The sequence below is a fragment of the Stigmatopora nigra genome, chromosome 8, assembly GCF_051989575.1.
Source record: "Stigmatopora nigra isolate UIUO_SnigA chromosome 8, RoL_Snig_1.1, whole genome shotgun sequence".
Taxonomy (NCBI): domain Eukaryota; kingdom Metazoa; phylum Chordata; class Actinopteri; order Syngnathiformes; family Syngnathidae; genus Stigmatopora; species Stigmatopora nigra.
In genome coordinates this window covers 14047933-14066028 of record NC_135515.1, presented here as the reverse complement: position 1 = coordinate 14066028, position 18096 = coordinate 14047933, and the positions used below count along the sequence as shown (strand labels likewise).

Here is an 18096-nt window from a genome sequence, read left to right as displayed (position 1 = left end):
TAATGCGAAGGCAAATTGCTCAATTGGTTACTCAGATTGTTTTATTTTTTGTTTAGCACATTAACTAAAATTCCTACTCTTGTTATTTATGTATGGATAAAAAATAAACAATTGGTCACTTTATTCTGGGGTTGTATAAGCATTGATCTTTTGAGGCAGTTTGTTTATTTATGTAATCAAGTTCAGGGGTGATTATTGCTTTATGAAGTGGTACCATTAATGCATTCTACTGGATTCTTTGAGCATCACTAATTCACGTGAAACCTTTACAAAGGAGCCTCCACTGCAGCTTGACTCAAGTAGTAACCCATCATCAGCCAACTCCTCCACACCTTCCTCTCCAGCATGTTCCCAGCAAAATAACCCAGGCAGTGTAATTGCCATGCCACCACTCAACAGACCTACACAGTGTTTCCGAGACCAGAACTTCTACTTCCCAGGTAAGGCACGGACGGATATGTTATGGCCGTGGGCGGAGGGGCCTGAAGCAGGCACAAACACAATCTTTACCATGGCCATTTCCATTTATCATCAATGTACCAAAGTCGGGGGAAGGTGCATGGGAAAGCAATGTGGGCAAGGTGGTAAACGTGGTGTGGGGATTGACACCCGTGAGGTCCGTAGGAGAGTCAGTGGTGAATGTGTATGGGGTGTAAATGAAGCAGGTCAGTGAACGAGGCGTGGAGATCAATAATTGTGAGGTCTGTAGGGCAATCCAAAGTGAAGGTAGAAGATGCGTTGGCGTAGTCATGGTTCTAGGGCATAACAAAGAGTCAAAGAAAAAGGAGGGAGCGCAACAAGGTACTTAACAGTGAACTGACAGTAATCTAGCGACGTGATCAAGTTCTCGGTTGCTTAAATAGGTATGTGATGATGAGCCACACTTGGCGTTGCTTAACCCATCTGGAGTTGGACCTGTGATTAGGTGACCGGCGTATCCACCCCCCTGTCTGGACCTTGGCCTGACAGGATGCCCACCCAGCCCCATATTATTTATCCCCAGATCTTTATTTATTTGGATGGGACAACGTATAAGGGCGGTCCAGTGGGTTGAGTAGTTAGCACCTTGGCCTCACAGCTCTGGGGTTCTGGGTTCAAATCCAGTTCGGTCCAACTGTGTGGAGTTTGCATGTTCTCTCAAGGCCTACATGGGTTTCTTCCAGGTACTCCGGTTTCTTCCCACATTCCAAAAACATGCATGGTAGGCTGATTGGACACTCTAAATTGATCCTAGGTATGGGTTTGAGTGTGAATGGTTGTCCGACTCCTTGTGGCCTGCGATCTGCTGGCCACTGATTCAGGGTGTCCCCTGCCTCTGGCCCGGCGTCAGCTCGGATAGGATCCAGCCCCCGCTGCCACCCTAATGAGGATAAAGCGGGTCAGAAAATGAGATGAGATTGGACAGTGAATGATAAAGACTAAATAAAGGACATGTTAACACACCACATCTCTGTATAGCCAAAACGACTTTAAAAAAAAATACATTCCACAATTTTTGTGTTATAGCCTTGTGGGGATTTTTATACTTGGAATGCTCAAGATATTTTTGAGAGCAATCAAATGATTGTGCGGGCCTTTCTAGTCCAGAGGATTGGAGGTCTATCGCCCTCAATGGCAGCCAATAAGCTTTTTAATAATTAATTTTCTGTACCGCTTATTCTCACAAGGGTCGTGAGCGTGCTGGAGCCAATCCCAGGTGGCACACGGTCTACTTGCCAAAAGTCGTTTAGCCGACTGACGTCAGGGCCAACTCGCCGAGGGTGCATCTGGCCGAACGTAGAGTTAGCCGCACGACTAGTTAGCCGACCGGATAGCCAGCCGAAGGACGTTGCGCCGATGTGCTCGCCCCGCTCCCGGTTGTGTGTGTGTGTGTACATGTTTTTAAACCTTGGCCCGCGGACCGTTTACAGCCCATTACAGATAACAACATTCATTTAGAATAACAAGGGTATTTATTCACGGCCAAACACACACAGAACAGTACGTGACAGGAGAAAAAAGTAGTTATAACAGTAAGTACTATAATGACAGAAGAAAAAATATTTATAACAGGAAATTGTAATCTTACTCCAGAAAATTTACACCACCATAGAAAACACTGAGATTAGTCTTTGAATTAAGGTTCTCAGCAAATCATTTTGAATATATATTTCCTAAAATAGCAAGATATTATTAAATATTAAAATATATTTAACAGGTATATATTGCTGCGTATCTCGAACTCCAAAGAGTTATCAATTAAACAACAACTACTTTGTCTACATTTGTTCTCATGGCTGCAATAAATTATTCCACATTGCAAAGAAAATGATGGGGAAATATCTTTTATTTTTACATTAACAAATGCATGTCTTACAAAGTTCAAATATGGTGCTGCTGCCTACGTTGTCCAAATTATAGTAAAAATAAATGACCCCATTCATTTCCGCTTGTCCTGTAATACCCTCGTTTCCCCGATAAATGATGCACTAGTCTAGACCTTTGTTAAAGTGTAACCTGAAGAACAACATGCCGCTCATCACTTTCAATTTAAAGCCTGCATTCTTTCGTTGAATAATATGTTCTTAATGTTGAAAATAAATTTGAAAATACATTTTCACCTTCAATTGTGACATTTCTCTTACAATTCAATCCCCAGGTTTGATAAATTACAATGTGTGTCCAAAAGCTGTCAAATTTTAGTATCCGTTCTGGCCTTCGGGTAAAAATGTTTGCCCACCCCTGGTATAGACAAACTTATACCAAATACCCTCGTTTCCACCGATAGATGACGCACTAGTCTAGACCTTTGTTGGAGTGTAACTTGGAGAACAACATGCTGCTCATCACTCTCAATTTAAAGACTGCTTTCTTTCTTTGAATAATAATATGTTCTTTGAAAATAAAAATTTGAAAATACATTTTCACATTCAATTGTCTTTTTTCTTAGATTTCAATACCAAGGTTTGATAAATTACATTGCGTGTCCAAATGCTCTTGGCTGTCCTCCCTTCTGTCAGATTTTAGTATTCATTCCAACTCCATCAAGTGGATATATAACACAACTGTCAACATGAATCAGACGTCTATTGCTGTCAATGGTCCATTGATGGCGGTAGACGTCCGATCTCATCTATCGGGGAAATGAGAGTATTTCAGGGCAAAGGAAAATGAATGGGGTCATTGATTTTTACTATAAATTGGACAACGTCGGTGGGCCGGATTAAAAGTCTTAACAGGTTGAATTAATAAACCTAACGGGCCGGATTAAAAAGCCTAACGGGCCGGGCCGTATATGGCCCGTGGATCGTAGTTTGAAAAACATGTACACACACGCCAATATGAGCGGATCCGGCGATGAATAACATGTACATACACGCCAATAACATGCAATTTATGATAATTCTGAAATTAGATATTGTCTCGCTCTCTCCCTCGCTCCCTCGCTCTCTCGCTCTCTCTCGCTCTCTTTCGCTCTCTCTCCCTCTCTCCCTCTCTCTCTCTCCCTCTCTCTCTCTCCCTCTCTCTCTCTCTCTCTCTCTCTCTCTGTCTCTCTCTCTGTCTCTCTCTCTCTGTCTCTCTCTGTCTCTCTCTGTCTCTCTCTGTCTCTCTCTGTCTCTCTCTGTCTCTCTCTGTCTCTCTCTGTCTCTCTCTGTCTCTCTCTGTCTCTCTCTGTCTCTCTCTGTCTCTCTCTGTCTCTCTCTGTCTCTCTCTGTCTCTCTCTGTCTCTCTCTGTCTCTCTCTGTCTCTCTCTGTCTCTCTCTGTCTCTCTCTGTCTCTCTCTGTCTCTCTCTGTCTCTCTCTGTCTCTCTCTGTCTCTCTCTGTCTCTCTCTGTCTCTCTCTGTCTCTCTCTGTCTCTCTCTGTCTCTCTCTGTCTCTCTCTGTCTCTCTCTGTCTCTCTCTGTCTCTCTCTGTCTCTCTCTGTCTCCCTCTGTCTCTCTCTGTCTCTCTCTGTCTCTCTCCGTTTGACGAAATGTCCGACGACCAAACGTCCATTTGACGTAATGTCCGGCGACCAAACATCCGTCCAACAAAATTTCCGGCAGAGAATCCGGCAGCCAAATTCCGTTTGATGAAACGTCCGTTCGACTAACTGTCCGTCGACGAACCGTTCGTTGACCAAACGTCCGTCGACCAAACGTCCGTCGACCAAACGTCCGTCGACCAAACGTCCGTCGACCAAACGTCCGTCGACCAAACGTCCGTCGACCTAACGTCCGTCGACCAAACGTCCGTCGACCAAACGTCCGTCGACCAAACGTCCGTCGACCAAACGTCCGTCGACCAAACGTCCGTCGACCAAACGTCCGTCGACCAAACGTCCGTCGACCAAACGTCCGTCGACCAAACGTCCGTCGACCAAACGTCCGTCGACCAAACGTCCGTCGACCAAACGTCCGTCGACCAAACGTCCGTCGACCAAACGTCCGTCGACCAAACGTCCGTCGACCGGACGCCCGTCGACCAGACGCCCGGTCACAGGGACGGAGATGGGGCGAGGAGGGAGACTTTCTGCATGGCAACGCACTCGTAATATAACATACATATTGTCAGGTTCATTAATAATTACCTTCGTCCGTAATTATCAATAACTGCAGGAAGACATCTTATTCAATTATTGACATTTAATTAAATAGAAATGGATACAACAGATAAAAGCCTCCGGAGGGGAGCGTTACAGCAAGTGTCACCTTACAACTTCCGAACGTCTCCTCGAATAGACGTTTTCGTCCCATTCTTATGGTCACAAGTTACAGAGTTGTTGATCATTCCATCACGTATGAGTAAAAACAACATCTGGGACTACAATAACAATCAAAGTATTTTACTAATAACAAAAACAGGGACTAGACCTAACAACATTTAGATTAGAGTAATTATACAACCTCCTTGACCTAAGAATCATATAATATAATCATAATCATATAATTGTTACATACAGAAAAACCCGAAGTGTACGGTTACATAACGATAACAATATTCTTGTTATTGTCCGAATAGCCCTGTCCTCGTCACCAAGGGCCCACCAAATCTCAAGGACCCAGATTGGGTGGATTGTTTGTATAACCATCCTGGAACAGGCTGTCTAGGTTAAAGATGACTTGGCGTGACCTCAACACTTTTGAAAAACAGAAAGAGAATGATTTAACAAAGTAATGAATTAATACAAAGAAAAGAAAGAGAATGATTTAATAAAGAAATGAATTAATATAACTATTATAATAATAAAACAGAATAAACCCAACACATATTGAAATGAACTTGATTTACGATGCAGACAATCAAAAATACACAATTTTACATTAAACTTCATTCTAATTTAGTTTTACATTTTTATACCCCTCTTCTCCCGGCCGGGTTGGCTCATTTTGCTCTGCCTCCACCTTGAATTTCAAATGCAAACTATCGATGGTAGTTTGATTTTGTATTTCCTTTAGAATATTGAGAAAATTATGCACACAAATGTCCTCACAATAAGATAACGCACAACCACTTGCGAACAAGTAGGATATATATTAGCAACAGTGGCGGTCCGTGCATTTTCTCATAGTGCCTTCAACAAATCAATCCAACCCTCAAAATATATTTTATGGCTATAAAACCTCAACTGCGTTACAGCTGCGACACATAAAAAAATAATCAATAAATCGATGCACAAAAATGGGGTAAAATCCACTTCCTAGCAGCATTTAATGATTAAATACAAATACTGGAGCTTTTCAACTATTACAACCGGGCCAGGGGGGTGATTTTCCTGGGAAAAGACAGCTATGAACGTCAATGGCGTACAGGCAAACATTGCCCAAAAAACGGGGTAAAAGCCAGCCGAAAACAGCAATTATTGATTAGATACAAATACTAGAGCTTTTTAGAAATAAGAACCAGGCTTGGAGGATCATTTCCCCAGGAAAAAGACAGCGATAAATGTTTTTGATACGTCCATATTTGTCCATATGCAAAATGGGAAACAATGCGCTAACATGGGGTAAAATCAACTTCCTAGCAGCATTTATTGATTGAATACAAATACTGGAGCTTTTGAGACATTCAACCAGGCGAGAGGGTGATTTCCCCGGGAAAAGACAGTGATGGACGTCAATGTCGAAACGGCAAAAAATGCACTAAAATTGGGTAAAACCCTCTTCCTAGCAGCATTTAGTGATTAAATACAAACTCTGGAGCTTTTTGGATATCAGAACCGGGCGCACAATTGGAATAATATTTAGGAAAATAGCCAAATTTTACGCACCAAAAATCCTTTTTAACTGTACACAATATCCAGCCTTCTTTCTTTCTTCCTTCTTTTCTATGACCATCGAAGATGTTGGGGGTACTGGCCAACACTTAAATAAACTCGAACACAGGAACACACACTGAGGCAGATAGAATAAAAGTTAAGGCCGCGTTTGCAGAGGCGGGGGATTCAACCATTCAGAGGTCCGAGAATGTGACTACTCTCCAAGCTCCTCAAAGCCATCGCCCGCCAAAAAGCTGCTTCAACGGTGGTTTTATTGGAGATAAGAAAAGTCATAAAAATGGGAGGTGTTAATACAAATGAAGGAGGTGGAGTACAAAAGGTGTAGTGCACATTTTAGCCAATAGGTGTGAATTACATTATATTCTAGTATCTTTTAATACATCATAGTGAAAAGGGTGCAAGATTAAATATAAGAATACAATTCATATTTCACAGAAGATAATTATGAAAGTCGAGCCTGTCCTGTCGTATTTCTGGCATAGTCCGTCTTGAAAATGGCTTTAAATCAACACAACAATATATTTGCTTGTGCAGTTCGCTCCAGTTTGGTAGCTCTCTCAGTTAGCGCACTGAAAGTGGCGGACACATCCTTTTCCCGGCTGTAACAGGCTTGCTAGCTTCGGAGTTGACCGCCCTTTCTTAATGATGTCCATTTTTTTCTGGAAAAGTCAGTCTGGAAAACATCTTCAACAAATAACAAATCTGCAACCAAATCCGTCGGCCATTGTGGGTGGAGTTTGCGATCTCTGGCTGGCTTACTTTGGCCCGCCTACTAGCCAATCATAGTTGTTGAAAGGAATGACGTATTCATATGCTTGCAAAAGGGCCTTGGTGTCACCAAAACAAATTTTGATTGGTTAAAGCAACAGTCTTATCAATGCTTGTTAAATGCAGCAGAGCCCGCATAACTGATTGTGAAGGCCTTGAGGCAGATTTCTGACCCTGGCAAAAAATAATGGCTGAAATGTGATTGGTTAAATGCTTCAATATGAAAACACGCATGAAAGGAAGCTAACATAATATTTGGAATTAATTAAATAATTTAAGTATTGATGGACAAAATATGATATATGATTCAGATATTTTTTAGGCCAGCAGAGAAGGTCTTGAAGGCCCCTTCGGCCCACCACTGATTAGCAATCGCTTCGCCACTCACAATGACTAATGGACAAAAAACATAGAAAAAAATGCAACGCCCCACGCAGTGCACGCAGAGACATTGCAAGAGGGAGTTGAGACCAGAGAGACATTACACGAAGGAGTTGCGAGGAGAGAGACAGTGCCGATGATGTTGTTATGAGCACCTCTCGCATCCGCTGTCTGCTCGTATAATATCAAAAATTGTCTCATATCTCAAAAAAAATATTTGCCCGTAATGTTACTTGTATCCCAAATTTCTCGTATGTCGGGCCACTCGTTTGTCAAGGTACCACTGCACTTATACCGTCTAAGTTTATCGCAACATTATAGTGAACAGGTGGTAATATAGAAGCACGGAGCTTCCCAAAAAGAGAGCAAAACTGTCAAAATGCTATGGAGAATTTCTGCAGGAGTGGATTACATAATTCAATGGTGTGATACAACCAGCAAAGGATAGTGAGTATACTCATTGTAAGGGTTTTAATTGGGATATAAAAGGTGCAACTTTAGGGGAGACTATTATTGCCCTGCTGCAGTGCAAAATGAGCGATGTTGCTTTCAGCCAGACGAAGAACTTTTGAACTTGGCAAGGAAGGCTGTTTCAAAGTAAAATGCTAAGCATGTATAATATTTCCTTTAAACATTATTATACGCATTCTATTATTTTGTGATTACATTATTGATGCAAAAGTGTATTTTGTGTGTCACACAAGTGTATTTAAATGTTCTTTCTTGTTGGTGCTGATTCACATAAGGATACTGAAATCCATATAAGGATTTTTGTAGCCAGTCATACAGATTTATGTGGTCTTAGGTGTACAGGTATGTCTTGGAGTGGCGCAGGGGTCAGTGCTAGCGAACAAAGATGCCGTTCTATATGTCCATGTGAAAGACAAAAAACATGTTACACTAGAACTGAGAGATGCAATGACAAGCGTGTCATTTGAAAAACAATGTTTTCCTGTGCGGTAAACAAAAACAACCTGAAAGTGCAAGATAGAATGGTCGTACGGGAAGGGCATTTTGGCAGAATACAAGTTTTAACCGTTTTTTTCTTACACCTCTACTATTTACCAACTGTTTACTGCAAAGCATAAATAACTTAATGCATAACTAGGAACCAAAACAAAACAAAATCAGGGAAATAAAACATTTTTCTGATGTCACTTCTGTTTCTTTCATTTAACAGATATCCCTGATTGCAAGAATACTGATAGTCAACAGTCAGACAGCTCCAATGTGTCTGGGTAAAATGCTACAGCCAAATTTTTGTTTCATTAATTGACTGTCTCAATAATCTTGATTATGTTTAAACATCTTTTTAGAGTCTCACAAAACTCCATTCCTGAGACGCTGGTAATAGCAGCTGAGCAAGAGCAGGTGTGTCCAGACATTTGACACAAATTTAAAACATTGACATACAGGAGTCACAATAAATAAAAAATAATTTAGTTTGGACACATCATAAAACACAAATATTCACCAGACAATGAAATATATGTTGTACTTCAACAATAAGGTGGATGAGGAACATCCAGCTGAGGATGCCCAAGACAAGATCTTCTCCAGTGAGGACGTTGATGAAGACGAACTGCAGGATCTGCCCTCTTCCATCTGTCGTCGACGGATTGTAGGCCGCTGGAGGAGGGCGATTAACCGGAAGGCCAGTCAGACCAGCATCTACTTGAAGGAATGGGATATCCCTTATGAGGAGCTGCATCTTGGAGAGCTTATAGGAAAGGTGAAAACACAGTAATCCCTCGATTATAGCGGTTAATGTAGGCCAGAAATAGCCATGATAGACGAAAAACCACTTTTTTTTTACTTCAGTGCTTAGTCCTACCTAGTAGCAAGCGGCGGAGAGGGGAGTGGCTTCTGCTAGCGAGTTTCAGTGTGGATTTAGACGTTTTTATGACCTTATCAAAAAAAATTGAATTATAAAATAAATCACAAAGGAAAAAAAAGGGGTGTAGTGAAGCCGCGATACTCAAGGGATGAGTGTGCAGACGTTCCCCCACTTACGAACGAGTTACGTTCCGAGAAATTGTTCATAAATTGAATGTTTTCGTAAGTTCATTCATTGCTATATTTTGTATTATGATTTATGTGTAAGGCCTATATAAGTATATTGAACGTTTATATAAGTGCATTTGTATGAGAGAGAGAGAGAGAGAGAGAGAGAAAGAGAGAGAGAGAGAGAGAGAGAGAGAGAGAGAGAGAGAGAGAGAGAGAGAGAGAGAGAGAGAGAGAGAGAGAGAGAGAGAGAGAGAGAGAGAGAGAGAGAGAGAGAGAGAGAGAGAGATTTACAAGAAGCTGGCCGAAAGAAGCTATCTAATGACGATTGCAGTTTTCTTCTTTTTTTCCATCATAAATTCAGCAAAAAAATGGAGAGAATATATACAGTACTGTATACATACATGAGAGAGAGAGAGAGAGATTTACAAGAAACTGGTCGAAAGAAGCTATCTAATGACGATTGCAGTTTTCTTTTTTTCCATCATAAATTCAGCGGTAGCACTGTATGGCATCATTCAATTGATTTGCAACCTTTGTGCAACATTCAATATGTGGGTGCTGCTGCTCGATCTTTCTGTTTATAAATGGTACTGATGGTCGAACGATTCAAGTTGTATTCCCGTGCAACACTCACCGCTTTCTCACGTGCATCAAGCTTCTTTATTATTGCCACTTTCGTTTGAAATGAAATGGCTTGGCACTTCCTTGGACCTCCCTCACTAGAAGCCTTTCGTTTTTTACCAACCATATTGAATAATGGTTGCACGAGATATTTAATGATGAAAATGAAAAAGGTTCTTTGCGCCCTGGAGATACGTTCATACACTTCCGCACTCAAACGAGCTGGGCAGAGAAAGGTTTATGCTGGGTGAGCTGAGCTCTCACAGCACCAGGCATCGGTATTAGCGATGGAAAGAGGCGCGCAATACAAAATCTAACCTACGAACATTTTTCGACATAAATGCAATGCGCAGACATGTTCGTATGTACCGTTGTGCATAACTCGAATGTTCGTAAGTAGGGAAGCTTCTGTACTTGCATTGCACTTGCTGCCAACAACAAAAGTAATTTCCAATATTTTCCGCTTAATATAAAGGCTTATGTTTTATCTCATCTTCTTCCGCTTATACGATGTCGGGTAGAGGGGGCAGCAGCTTCAGCAGGGAATGTTAGACTTCCCTCTCCCCAGCCACTTCATTCAGCTCTTCCGGAAGGATGCCAAGGCATTCCGGACCAGCCAGCGAATCCTTGGTTGGCCTCATGGCCTCCTCTCGTTGGTGGTAATCGGGCGATTCGCCTATAGGCGTTTCTGGCCGAAGGACAGTTCGCCGAGGGGGCGTTTGGCCGAAACGGATAGTTGGCCGACGGGATAGCCAGCCGGCCAGATGTTGCACCACGCTCGCCCCGCCCCACATATGCGGCCCGTTGCAGATAATTCATTTAGGAATAACAAGGGCATTCAAAACAGAAGAAATCGTAGAAAAAAGTAGAAATTCTACTCCAGAAGAAGAAAATATATTTCCTAAAATAATGGGAAATTATTTAAAATCAAACTAGAAGTCAAAGTGTGCTCCATGGCATGGTATTGTTCTCTAAGCCCCTCTGGTCTTTCCAAGGCACTTAGTATTTAGAAACATGTCCAGCGGGGGGCAGTGCTGCATCACAAATGATTATCTTTGAACTGGCTCTTGACTAATTCACTTGAACCATGTCTTGCCAAGTGGTTTAGGGTGTTTTTACCAGTGCTGTGGGTCAGCAAGGGTCATCAAACGGATTATTGTAGTTGAGTGACAAATAGATCACACAAAAAAAATCACAGAATACTGCTCACCGTCAGAATGAAACAACATGAATAAGACTGTACAGGTCAACTGACACAAAATCCGTCAGGCAAAGAGTACCATCCTCTGGATGCAGTGGTGGGTCATTTGGGAGTAAATAGACATGGTTCAAATGAATTAGCCAAGAGCCAGTACAAAGATAATCATTGTACTTACTTTTTAATATTATGGCCTTCTTTAATCTTAGAAAATATCAGATCATATGTTCTTTGAGTTTTAGCTCTTGTGATGCAGTACTGCCCCCAGTGGACATATTTTTTAATACTAAGTGCCTTGGACAGACCAGAGGGGCAGAGGTGTGTCAACCAAGACAGCCCCACAACATTCAGCGCCTTTAGAAACTCCGGGCAGATCTCATCCACCCTTGCGGTCTTGCCACCGAGAAGCTTTTCCACCACCTCAGTGACCTCAACCCCAGAGATCAGAGAATTTGCCCCAGAGTCCCCTGGCTCTGCTTCCTCATGGGAAGGCCTGTCGGTCGATTCGCAACATCCAAAGTCGAGGTCAGCAGCGCCCCATCCCTACTATACACTGTGTTCATGGTGCACTACTTTCCCCTCCTGAGACCTCGGATGATGGACCAAAATTTCTTTGAAGGCACCTGGAAGTCGTTTTCCACGGCCTCACCAAACTCCTGTCATGCCCGGGTTTTTGCCTCGGAGACGACTAGAGCCCGTGTCCGGCGACGAAGCGTCCGTTCGACGAACCGTCCGGGCATGAAGCGTCTGTCGATGAAATGCCCGGGTACCCCAGTGCCGCGTGTTGCTTGCCCACTCAGTAACTGTCTCCGGGGTCCCGTGGGCCAAAAAGGCCCAAAGGAGCTCCTTCTTCAGTCTGACAACATCCTTTACCATTGGTGTCCATCACCAGGTTCTGGGGTTGTCGCCATGACAGGCACTAACAATCTTGCGGCCGCAGCTCGGACGGGCAAAGGCGAGCGGAGAGCTTGGACCGGCCTAGGCAAGCGTGGAGCTGGAACGGGCGAAGATGAGCGGGGAGCTCAAACGGGTCAAGGCGAGCAGGGAGCTAACTCAGAGGCTTGAGCGTCCAGCCCCTCCTTCCTCCTCTCCCTGCGTCGGGGCGCAAGCCGGCCGCCGCGCGGTGGTCCATTGTAGATGACCAGTCAGCACGAGGAAAAATCTTGCTGCTGCTCCTCCCCAAAAAGAGAAGGCGGGCGGTATTCAAAACTCCTGCGCCTCCCCGCCGGCCGCCACGCTGTGATCCATTGCAGATGGCTGTCCAAATCGGCTGACGGAATCACAGTCCAAGTCTGACTCCGATGGTGTGAGTGATGGGGCCAATAATTGGGGGAGCTGGATGGCTGCCGTTGGCGAGAGCGTCAGTGGCTTCCCGCTGGGTCCATGCTGGTTGGATTGTTCTATTACGTCTTTGTCGTCGGACGCCGTGGCGAGTTAACGGGGAATAGGACCCAATCACAGGGGAAAAGGCGACGACGAGGAAAGTGGCGCTCAAACAAAAACTTTAAAAACTTAGACAGGATCATAGAGAATAACTAAGACTTAGAAATCAGATCAAATAACCCAGAAAGCGAGGAACAAGGCACATGGAACACGGATCAATGTAATGAGGAAACATGGCATGGACAAACAAAAGCAGACAATTCGACCATGACGAAATAATCAGTTTAAATAGACAAAAGAGGAACTAATTCTAAATGACACACAGCTGCACGCGAGGAGCGGAAAGTTAGGAGGGACAAACAAGAGTAGGAAATTGAAAATAAGAACATACAGAGAAAACAATGAAATAACAATAACAAGCCACTCCTAACACGCAGAACATCATCCATTCAGACTCAATGTGCTCTGCCTCTTCCTGGACATGAGAGAAGCTCTGTCGGAGGTAGGAATTCAAACTCCTTCTGACAGTGGACTCTTCTCGCTATTCCCAGGAGACCCTCACAAAACGTTTGGGTCTGCCGGGCCGCACCTGCATCTTCCCCCACCATCGATGCCCCCCTCTTTACCCAAGTGCCCGAGACATGCGGACGCAAGTCCAATGACACCCCCACAAATTAAATCATCAAACTGCGGCCTAGGGTGTCTGGTGCCAAGTGCACATAGTATTCATTATTGTCAATCAGCGGCAAGCACAGAAGTCCACCAATAGAACACCGCTCAGATTGTAGCAGATTTTGGCAGCAGGGCATCGGACCGCCAAGGATCCTTTGGCTATCGTCCATGGTTGTCTTTGACCCATCTCACAGAAGGTGAACCCATGACACGGAACCCACTTTGTCTCTTCGGGCCATGCCCGGCTGGGCCCGAGAGGTCTATGCCCAGTTATCAGGCATTCGCTATCGTGTTCCCCCTCCAGGCCTGGCTCCAGAGAATGACGGAAAACGTCTGGTCCCTCACCTCGGAGATGCTTGTCATGGGTGACCCTACCAGGAGCACAAAATCCTTGACAACATAGCTCCAGGGATCATTGGGAAAACAAACCCCACCACCACGATAAGGTGATGATTCATCTGGGGGAAGACTATCAAAGGGCTAACGTGCTTTAATGAAAATTAAAGGGCAGCTGTTGCAATGAGCAGCAGTCTTGAATGAACAGTCTGAAAACTCCAGGTCCGTTTGTCTTTTCAGGGTCGTTGGGGAAAAGTCTTCAGGGGTCGCTGGCACGGGGAGGTTGCCATTCGCCTTGTGGAGGTCGACGGCAATAATCAGGAGCATCTGAAGCTTTTTAAGAAGGAGGTGATGAACTACAGGCAAACCAGACATGAAAATGTCATCTTGTTCATGGGTGCCTGCATGGCCCCACCACACCTTGCAATTGTCACCAGGTAAAAGTCACTAACAATTCATTTTGACTTTCTCCAACAGAGAAACATACATTTGTTTGCTTTGCAGTTTCTGCAAAGGGGTCCCTTTATACTCGTTTGTAAGAGAAACTGGTCATTTGTTGGATATGAATAACACAAGACAGATTGCACAAGAAATTGTAAAGGTAAAAAACAGCAATACAGAATGGCCGTTATTTTCCTCAGGCCTTACATATTTCTGAACTAGTGTTTAGTTTTTAAATTATTTATACCTTCATTTCCCCAAAGGGAATGGGCTATCTGCATGCCAAAAGCATTGTTCACAAAGATCTGAAGTCTAAGAATGTTTTCTATGACTACAACCGAGTTGTTATAACAGACTTTGGTCTATTTGGCATGTCTGGTGTTGTACAAGAAGTCAGGTAAAAATAAAATGAATTGATTTAAATAAACCAAAATGATTATTATTGAATTATTGATTATTATTAGTATTGAAATTATTTTTTTCCTGTCTGAATAGACGAACAAGTCTGTTAAAAATACCGCAAGGATGGATCAACTACCTTTCACCTGAGATTGTTCGTGTGATGAGCCCAGATATTGCTGAGAACCAGCTGCCTTTCTCAAAAGCGGCTGACGTTTATGCATTTGGGTATTTTTGTCTGTTTTTATACAAATTTGACATGAAAACATCAAAATTAATGTTTAATATATATACATACATACACACATACACACATACACACATACACACATACACACATACACACATACACACATACACACATACACACATACACACATACACACATACACACATACACACATACACACATACACACATACACACATACACACATACACACATACACACATACACACATACACACATACACACATACACACACACACATACACACATACACACATACACACACATACACACATACACACACGGACACACACACACACGGACACACACACGGACACGGACACGGACACACACACACACGGACACGGACACACACACACACACACACACGGACACACACACACACACACACACACACACGGACACACACGCACGGACACACACACACAGACACACACACACGGACACACACACACGGACACACACACGGACACGGACACACGGACACACACACACGGACACACACGGACACACACGGACACACACGGACACACACGGACACACTCACACGGACGGACGGGCGGGTGGACGGGCGGGCGGACGGGCGGGCGGACGGGCGGACGGACGGACGGGCGGACGGACAGACACACACCCACACACCCACCCACCCGCCCCCACCCGCGCACACACGCGCACACACTCGCACACACGCGCACACACGCGCACACACGCGCACACACGCGCACACACGCGCACACACGCGCACACACGCGCAAACACAAGCACACACGCGCACACACGCGCACCCGGCCGCACCCGGGCGCACACACGCGCACCCAGGCGCACCCACGCGCACCCGGGCGCACCCAGGCGCACCCAGGCGCACCCACACGCACCCGCACGCACCCACACACACACACATACATACATACATATATGTGTGTATAAATAAGTATTTCATTAACCACCAAATGTGTAAGTTAACCTACTTGAAAAGATTAGGGAGGCCTGTAATTGTCAACATGGGTAAACCTCAACCATGAGTGCAGAATGTGGGAAAAAAAATCTGATCGAACACTCTAAAATGCCCCTAAGAATGGGTGAGTGTGCTTGGTTGTCCTTCTCCTTGTGCTATGCGATCGGCTGGCCACCAATTCAGAGTGTCCCCCATCTGTAGCCCGATGTCAGCTGCGATAGGTTCCAGCACCCCAGCAACCCTAGTGAGGATAAAGTGGTTTGGGAAATTAATTGAAATCTAATACCGCTGCATGCTGAAGTCACAAATTTTGAAGCCAATGACTAAAACATATTCGACCAATTGTTACAGCTGTTCATTACTGTAATACAAAGTATTTTTTTAACTTAATATTGTCTTTTCAGCACAATTTTGTACGAGCTGCATTTCAGAGACTGGCCAATCACCAACCAGCCTGTGGAAACCAAAATATGGTTAGTGGGAAGCAATGTAGGCATCAAGAAGCTACTACCCAATGCAAACCTGGGCAAGGAAGTTACAGTAAGTAAATAATCTGATCCCATTTTCTGAACTACTTTATCCTAATAAAGGGGTGCTGGAGTCAATCCCAGCTGTCTCCGGGTCAGAGGCGGGGGACACCCTGAATCGGTGCCCAGCTGATCGCAAGGGTACGAGGAGACGGACAACCATGCACACTCACAACCATACCTAGGGGCAATTTAGAGTGTCCAATCAGTGTAACATGTGTGGTTTTGGAAAGTGGGAGGAAATCGGAGTACCCGGAGGAAACCCACGCAGATGGGGAGAACACAGATGGGCGTGACCTGGATATCTCTCTCTCCGACTCTCCGACTCTCCGACTCTCCGACTCTCCGACTCTCCGACTCTCCGACTCTCCGACTCTCCGACTCTCCGACTCTCCGACTCTCCGACTCTCCGACTCTCCGACTCTCCGACTCTCCGACTCTCCGACTCTCCGACTCTCCGACTCTCCGACTCTCCGACTCTCCGACTCTCCGACTCTCCGACTCTCCGACTCTCCGACTCTCCGACTCTCCGACTCTCCGACTCTCCGACTCTCCGACTCTCCGACTCTCCGACTCTCCGACTCTCCGACTCTCCGACTCTCCGACTCTCCGACTCTCCGACTCTCCGACTCTCCGACTCTCCGACTCTCCGACTCTCCGACTCTCCGACTCTCCGACTCTCCGACTCTCCGACTCTCCGACTCTCCGACTCTCCGACTCTCCGACTCTCCGACTCTCCGACTCTCCGACTCTCCGACTCTCCGACTCTCCGACTCTCCGACTCTCCGACTCTCCGACTCTCCGACTCTCCGACTCTCCGACTCTCCGACTCTCCGACTCTCCGACTCTCCGACTCTCCGACTCTCCGACTCTCCGACTCTCCGACTCTCCGACTCTCCGACTCTCCGACTCTCCGACTCTCCGACTCTCCGACTCTCCGACTCTCCGACTCTCCGACTCTCCGACTCTCCGACTCTCCGACTCTCCGACTCTCCGACTCTCCGACTCTCCGACTCTCCGACTCTCCGACTCTCCGACTCTCCGACTCTCCGACTCTCCGACTCTCCGACTCTCCGACTCTCCGACTCTCCGACTCTCCGACTCTCCGACTCTCCGACTCTCCGACTCTCCGACTCTCCGACTCTCCGACTCTCCGACTCTCCGACTCTCCGACTCTCCGACTCTCCGACTCTCCGACTCTCCGACTCTCCGACTCTCCGACTCTCCGACTCTCCGACTCTCCGACTCTCCGACTCTCCGACTCTCCGACTCTCCGACTCTCCGACTCTCCGACTCTCCGACTCTCCGACTCTCCGACTCTCCGACTCTCCGACTCTCCGACTCTCCGACTCTCCGACTCTCCGACTCTCCGACTCTCCGACTCTCCGACTCTCCGACTCTCCGACTCTCCGACTCTCCGACTCTCCGACTCTCCGACTCTCCGACTCTCCGACTCTCCGACTCTCCGACTCTCCGACTCTCCGACTCTCCGACTCTCCGACTCTCCGACTCTCCGACTCTCCGACTCTCCGACTCTCCGACTCTCCGACTCCCCGACTCTCCGACTCCCCGACTCCCCGACTCCCCGACTCCCCGACTCCCCGACTCCCCGACTCCCGACTCCCCGACTCCCCGACTCCCCGACTCCCCGACTCCCCGACTCCCCGACTCCCCGACTCCCCGACTCCCCGACTCCCCGACTCCCCGACTCCCCGACTCCCCGACTCCCCGACTCCCCGACTCCCCGACTCCCCGACTCCCCGACTCCCCGACTCCCCGACTCCCCGACTCCCGACTCCCCGACTCCCCGACTCCCCGACTCCCCGACTCCCCGACTCCCCGACTCCCCGACTCCCCGACTCCCCGACTCCCCGACTCCCCGACTCCCCGACTCCCCGACTCCCCGACTCCCCGACTCCC

At 46.0% G+C, this 18096-nt stretch overlaps 1 pseudogene across 1 annotated transcript in view; it reads left to right on the top strand.

The window, feature by feature from the left end:
- The window catches only part of LOC144200060 (kinase suppressor of Ras 1-like), a 37203-nt pseudogene extending 21002 nt beyond the window's left edge, over positions 1-16201 (top strand). The window contains exons 8-16 of the transcript XR_013327030.1: positions 275-440; positions 8569-8626; positions 8705-8759; positions 8899-9120; positions 13846-14042; positions 14110-14206; positions 14310-14443; positions 14542-14673; positions 16054-16201. The product of XR_013327030.1 is annotated as a kinase suppressor of Ras 1-like (transcript). The remainder of the gene's footprint in view (positions 1-274; positions 441-8568; positions 8627-8704; positions 8760-8898; positions 9121-13845; positions 14043-14109; positions 14207-14309; positions 14444-14541; positions 14674-16053) is intronic.
- Positions 16202-18096: the final 1895 nt, after the last annotated feature.